Source organism: Giraffa tippelskirchi, chromosome 7 (assembly GCF_054371585.1).
Source record: "Giraffa tippelskirchi isolate mGirTip1 chromosome 7, T2T-mGirTip1v1.2.pri, whole genome shotgun sequence".
NCBI lineage: Eukaryota > Metazoa > Chordata > Mammalia > Artiodactyla > Giraffidae > Giraffa > Giraffa tippelskirchi.
This window is the reverse complement of record NC_137281.1, coordinates 85,403,329-85,410,698: the sequence shown is the minus strand read 5'-3', so window position 1 is coordinate 85,410,698 and position 7,370 is coordinate 85,403,329.

Below are 7,370 nucleotides of genomic sequence, written 5' to 3'. Positions count from 1 at the left end.
GAAAAGCAGGCTCAGAAAGCAAGGAGAGGATTGGGAATGGAACAGAACGGTTTGCATCTTCCCTGCCTCCTGACCACTCCCAAGGACCAAGCCTTTCCTGGTGGGGATAAGAGGGAAGAGGCCCACATACCAGGTTGATTGTCACACCCCCAATCTGAGCTCTAATGCCTGTGCTTTCCCACTCAAAATCGTGGCCATCTGCAGTCCCTTTCCAAACACCTCCAGAAGCTTTCTGCTTTGGGAGACCCTGCGAAATCCCCAGCTCTGGGGAAAACAAATGAAATCATTGCAGACTCTTGTTCAAAATCCCCTCTGGTGTTCCCTGCTCATGTCCTCACTTCTCTGGTGTGGAGAGAAACTGAAATTGCGCTGGAGCTTGGGATTGGGAGGTGTTGGAGGAGGGTGGGAATGGGCTCCTGCAGAGGGCTTCAGGCTCCGAGACTAAAATGGCTAAAGAGGAAGAACCTGAAGCAGGCACCCAAGGCCCTCGCTGGGAAGGGCAAAGGATGCAGACCCAGGCCCAGGTCTCCGGGACTTTCCGGTCCCGTGGACTGAGCGGTAAGATCTAAGCAGAGCGTGGGGCCCCACCTGGATCTGGAGAGAGGGAGGAACAACCAATGGGCTGGTCCCATTCTGTCCGTCCCGCGAGAGCAGCCAATGGACGGTCGGGGGCGTATCTTCCGAGGCAGTCCGGAGTGGGCACTCGGTCCCCCGCGCTGTCTGGAGGCTCCGGGATGACAGCTTTGAGTCCGGGCGCGGCCGCAGGGGCGAGCAGGTAAGGGGGTGCGACCCACGGACCGGGCTCTGGAGCCTGGAGTCCGCCTCGAAGGGACGCTGCCCGGCGGGACCCGGCACCCGCCGGGCCTCGGTGGATTCTGCCCGCGGGGCGGGCACTTTCCACCCTGCAGGAATGCGGCTCTGCTCCAGAGCTGCGCCGCGCGGGCCCCGGCGCCTCCCGGGCTGCGAGGTGTTGCGCGGGGGCGGGATGTCAGGGTGCCGGCGCTGCGAGGGGTTCGAACATCGGGGATGATGGACGTCCGGGAGGCACCAGGGAGGTGGAGGGCACCCTCCTCGGGATACCTCCCGTGGTTCACCACCATCCTCCTCTGCCGCCGTCGCTGGTCATTCATTCATTCGCTCATTCATTCATTCCCTAGCCATATCGACCTCCTGTCCCAACTACCCCCAACCCAAAGGCTGATCCTTCCCTTCCGGCCCCCGGAAGTTTCAGCCTCGCTCTTCTAACCGGGTCTGCAATTGTAGCGGCGCTCTGCTGCCTAGGAGGCAGCGTGGAGCTGTCCCAGCACGACTCTGCCGCACCCCTGCGTCGTGCCCGTCCACGTCGGGCGGGCTGGGGCCAGTCTCAGCCTCGAGATCTGTTCCACAGTCACTCTCGGAAGAAGGAAAGTTCTTGCAGCTGGTCAAGGGGTAGGGAGGCAGTGCAGACGAGAGGTGGCGTTTCAGGTAGGATCAAGAATTGTGGCCTCTGCCCCCTGATGTCTTGGGCCCCTGCGGGTAGGATTATTTGGGAAAGATGGAGTCAGTGGTTGAAGCCCTAAACTGCTGCCCTTGTCCAGGTCCCAAACCCCACAGCCAGAGCTCTGATGGGCAGCCTGGCACCCCTGGCCATCCAGCCCTGGGGCAGATAGTGTGGATGTAGTGTGACCCAGTGCCCAAGCCACACAAGTACGTGGAGTTGGCGGAAGGCTTAAGGGCTCCTTCTGTCCTGTCCTCAAAGAAGCTGGTGAAGTCCTACACAGCTGGCATTTGTCCTTTGTTGGCTTTGCTTGCCCCACCCACCCCTGCAGGAATCGGACTCCTAGGGAAAGAATGCCCTAACAATCCACGATGCCTTTGCTCCAATGTACATCTCTAGCTGGCTCTGAAGTCCAGTTCTTTTCACAGCAAAATTTATGGGGCTTCAGAGAGAGAGGAGTAGAGGGTGTAGATCTCCCTCCCCACCCCCATTCTGCAGTGAGAGGGAGGGTTTGCTCCTTCTGTAGTCTTCTGATCACACAGACAGACACTCGGGTCTGAGGTTGTGCTTCTACAGGACCAGTTAAGCAGTGAATATCTCTGGGACAAATGGGCAGATCTAGAGCACAAAGCTGACAGAAGCTGTTACTGAGCTTCCAGGAGCATTTGTGTGGGGGCCAAAACAAGGTTCTCATTCCTGACTTGCCTTTGGGAGAATTTTCTGAATAGCCTAGTGGGGACAATCCAGGTCCTATCCAGGCCTTGATGTTACCGATTGCTTTGATGTTTCTGAGCTTAGCTGGGTCCTTGGAGCTTTAGTGTAGACCAGGAGGGTCTGTGTGCCAATCCATCCACTTAAGATCCCTGAGGTTGAGGTCAGCAGTACTCAAGATGGGCTCTGCCAGCCAGCCTTCCTGAAGTTCTTCCACATGCCTGCTTGGGTGGCCCCTCCTAGTCCTTAACCTGGTTAAGTTAACCTGGCTTTGGCCCTTGAATGCCACATACCATACTTATCGGACCAGCATGAAGAGCCTCTCTTGTCAGAAGTTCCTATTTTGCTATGACCTGGGCCAAGTCAGGTCTCCTTTCTGGGCCTGCTTTGCCATTGTAAGGTAAGGAGAACGGATTGTAGGCTCCTTAAAGGCCTTTTCTGTGCAGCCATTCAGTGATTCTGCTAACTAGCCTGTTTTCCCCTTGATTTCTGAAGGTATTTTATCTCTTTACATAATTACTTCGTTGCCATGACTACCTACAGAAAGCCCATGGCATTGAGACCCATGAAGCATTCCACTTTGGTATCCAGGGTCTGAGTCCAGACACCAGAAAATAATTTCCTTTTTTCTTTCCTGAGAAGTGAAACTAATTCCACCCAATTCTGCAGCCCTCTTTTAAGCAAGGGTAAGTTTGGCATGAAGTCAGTCTGGCTGCTGTGTGGCTATTCACCTGGACTGCAGGGCACAAGTGTGTCACCATGTGTTATCACCATCCTTTGAAGTTTTGATTAATTCCCCAGCTGTTTACTAATGTAGGAAAGGAAGGAGGATGGGGACAGCAAGGAAGGGAGTGGAGCTTCCTTTGTAATCAAGAAGTACCTGGGCTTCCCTGGTGGTCCAGTGGTTAAGAATTCACCTGCCAATGCAGGCAACACAGGTTTGATCCCTAGTCCAGGAAGATTCCATATGCCATGGAGCAACTGAGCCCATGGGCCACTACTGCTGCTGCTGCTGTCAAGTCGCTTCAGTCGTCTCCAACTCTACTGAAGCCCAAATGCCCTAGAGCCCATGCTCCGCAATAGCAGAAACCACCACAACGAGAAGCCTCTGTACCACAACTCGAGAGTAGTCCCTGCTTGCCACAACTAGAGAAAGTCTGTACACAGCAATGAAGACCTGGCACAGCCAAAAACAAAGAAATAAACTAATTTAAAAAGAAAATTAAAAAAAAAAAAAGAAGTACCTGCTTCCCCAGGGAGTCCCTGCTGGCCAAAGCACAGAAAGAAAGTGCTGTTCCCAAGAATATAAACCATTACAGGGCAGGCTGGTGCCTCCCTTCTCCCCACCACAACCACACATTTTTATTACTTTACAAATGCTTGGTCAGAATTTAGGACTGGAGTGTTTAATAATCTATGGAGGTTGAGCCAGTCTCTAAGTCTTTGTCCTAAATTAGTGTTTCCCTCAAGTGATGTTTAAAATCTACTGGGAAAGCACATTGTTAATTTTTATTTTGTTTATTTATTTTAAAAGATTGATTTATTTACCTGGCTGTGTCAGGTCTTAGTTGTGGCATGCAGGATCTTTGGATGTAGCATTCGAGCTCTTTGTTATGGCGTCTGGGATCTAGTTCCCTGACCAGGAATCCCACCTGGGCTCCCTGCATTGGAAGTGTGGAGTCGTAGCTACTGGACTGCCAGGGAAGTCCCCCAATATATTTTAGTATGCATGCTGTTCTAGACACATGTAATGCTGTTTTTCAATGTTAGATAATGCTATCCTTTGTGTTAAACTTATTTTTAATGTTTTAATAGTGAAATATTTTAATCATTACATAGCCTTTTATTGTATGAATAAACCACACTTTGTTCATGTTCTATTTTTTTTCCTTTTTTAACTACACTTCAGTGAATATTTATATACATTTAAATTTGTGTCCAATTATTTCCTGAGAATAAATTGTTAGAAGTGGAATTTACGAGTCTGTCGGGTATCTACATGTAAACGTATGTACCTATTCACATATGGCTCTCCTACACAGGAGTGTGAGACTGTCCATTCACCAAAATGATGATCAACCATAGATGTTATTACACTTTTAAACCTTTGAAATTTAATAAGTAAAAAAAGATATCACTTCTACCTTATTTTTAAATATCTTTATTATTTTTGTTGATTTTAAAGATATTACACCCCTGTTATAGTAATTTCAGATAAAACAGAAACTACTGAGAGTGAATTCTTCCCTGAGATATCATCACTATTGTTTGATACAGAATTTTTTTATTGTTTCTTTTTTTTGTTAGTTTTATTTGTTTTGATACAAAATTTTTAATTTTATAAATGGGTTATATTTTTTTTAACTTTTTAAATTTTATGTTGGAGTATAGCTGATTAAAAATGCTGTGATAGTTTCAGGTGAGCAGCAAAGGGACTCAGCCATACATATACATGTATCCATTCTCCCCCAAACTCCCCTCCCATCCAGGCTGCCATATAACATTGAGCAGAGTTCCCTATGCTATACAGTAGGTCTTCGCTGGTTATTCATCTTAAGTGTTTTTAAAAATTCTATTGATTTATTTATCGCTGCTCTAGGTCTTCACTGCTGCTCACAGGCTTTCTCTAGTTGCAGCAAGCGGGAGCCACTCTTCATTGTAGTGTACAGGCTTGTCACTGTGGTGGTTCTTCTTGGCCTCTAGGGCTAGAGCATGTGGGCTCAGTAGTTGTAGCTAGTGGGCTCCAGAGCGCAGGCTTAGTAGTTGTGGTACATGGGCTCAATTGCCCTGTGACACATGGAATCTTCCTGGACCAGGGATTGAACTTGTGTCCCCTGCATTGGCAGGCAGATGCTTTACCGCTGGACCACCAGGGAAGTCCCAGTTATCCATCTTAAATATAGCAGTGTGTACATGTTAATCCCAAATTCCCTAACTTTCCTTTCCTCTCATCCCTCCCCTCTGGCAACCATAAATTCATTCTCTAAGCCTGTGAATCTGTTTTGTAAATAAGTTCATCTATATAATTTCTTATTAGACTCTGTATATAAGGGATGTTGTACAATATTTCTCCTTCTCTGTCTGACTTACTTCACTAAATATGACTATCTCTAGGTCCATCCATGTTGCTGCAAATGGTATTATTTCATTCTTTTTAATGACTGAGTAATATTCCATTGCATATATGAACCACATCTTCTTTACCCATTCCTCTGTTAGTGGACATTTAGGTTGCTTCCATGTCTTTGGCTATTGTAAACAGTGCTGCAATGAACACTGGGGTGCGTGCATCCTTTCAGATGACGTTTTTCTCCAGATATAGGCCCAGGAGTGGGATTGCAGGGTAGCTATATTTTTAGTTTTTTAAGGAACCTCCATACAATTCTCAATAGTCACTGTACCAATTTACATTTCCATCAACAGTGTAGAAGAGTTCCCTTCTTTCCACATAAATACATAAATGGGTTATATCTTGGTTACTAACTTATATATACTTTTTGCTAAACAACACATTTTTTACCTTTTTTCCATATTAGCACATGCAGCTATACTCTATTCTTTTAGTCAATTGCATAGGAATTGATTTTACTGATAAAATACTATTTTGGTTCTACATTTTTCCTTATAATTGTTTAATTTCCTCATAATTTATAGGAATATAAATTTTTGCCTACTTGTCCATTTATTTCCTTATAACCAGTTGCATGAAATGGAGCTTTAGGGTCAATGGATTTACATTTCTTAAAGCATTTGATATATGGCAGAAAGGTTAACTTAGTTTTAAGTCTCATGGAAAATAAGAATGCTTATTTTTCCACATCCATCCTTGGTAATATTGAGCACTCTAATTTTTTTAATGTTTATCAGTAAAGTAGGTAAGAGAGAGCTCTCTTCTTTTGTGACTTGCCTGTTCATATTCTTTGCCCACTTTTCTATTAGATTGTTTACCTTTTTCTTACTGATGTAGAAGAGTTATTATTATTTAAAAATGCCAGTCCTTTTTCAGTTTAATTTTTTAATATTGTTTCAGCCAGTTCAGTTCAGTCACTCAGTCGCGTCCGACTCTTTGCATTTGTTTACTTCACCTTTTAAATTTTTATTGATTTATTTTGGGTGCACTGTGCAGTAGGTGGGATCTTAGTTCCCCGACCAGGGATGGAACCTGTGTCCCCTGCAGTGGAAAAGCAAAGTCTTAACTACTCACCACCGGGGAAGTCCCCTGTCAGTTTAAATTCTGACGTACAGAGGTTTTTAATTTTTATGCACTTAAATGTTTTCTTTTATGTGTTCTGGGTTTTATATCTTGCTTAGGAAGATGTTTCCTTACATAGTCATATTCTATTCTATTTTATTGATTTAGAAAATATTTGGATGTTTAATCTACCTGGAATTTATTTAATGTATTTTTATGAATGGTATGAGGTACCCAGTTGTTCCAATATCATTTATTGGACAATCTCTTTTTCCCTTACTTATTTGAAACAGTTTCTTTCTTTTTTAAAAAGATTTTACTTTTGATGTGGACCATTTTAAAGTCTTTATTGAATTTGTTACAATATTGCTTCTGTTTTATGTTTTGGTTTTTGGCCCTGAGGCATATGAGATCCTAGCTCTCCCATCAGGGATGAACCCACACCCCCAGCATCGGAAGGTGAAGTCTCAACCGTGGACAACCAGGGAAGTCCCGTAGTTCTTTCTTATATACTAAGTTCTCAGATACCCATAGATCATGCTCTGGACTCCCTCTTACATTCTATTGATCTATTAATTTTTCCTAAACTAGTAAATATTTTAATTGTTCCAGCTTTGTAGTTTGTTCTGACATCTGGTAGGGCAAAACCCTTGCATGACAGTTGGGATAAATTCGCTTCTTTAAAACTTTCAATCTTCCCACTCAGGAATAGTTTATCTCTCCACTTATTCACGCCTTCTTTCAGGTTATTTTAAAAATGCCTGTGGTTTTCTTCTAGATTTTTCTACATTTAAAAAGTTTATTCTTGGGTAACTTATACATGTTGTTGCCACACGAATAGAATCATTTCCCCAAATATATTTGATAACTGTTTATTGCATGTCTACTGAGAAACTATTGATTTTTATGTTGATCTTGTAACCACTAGAATAACAATTAGGTCTGTGAGAGTGTATTTTTATGTGTGTCTATCTTCATCACAACTCTGGC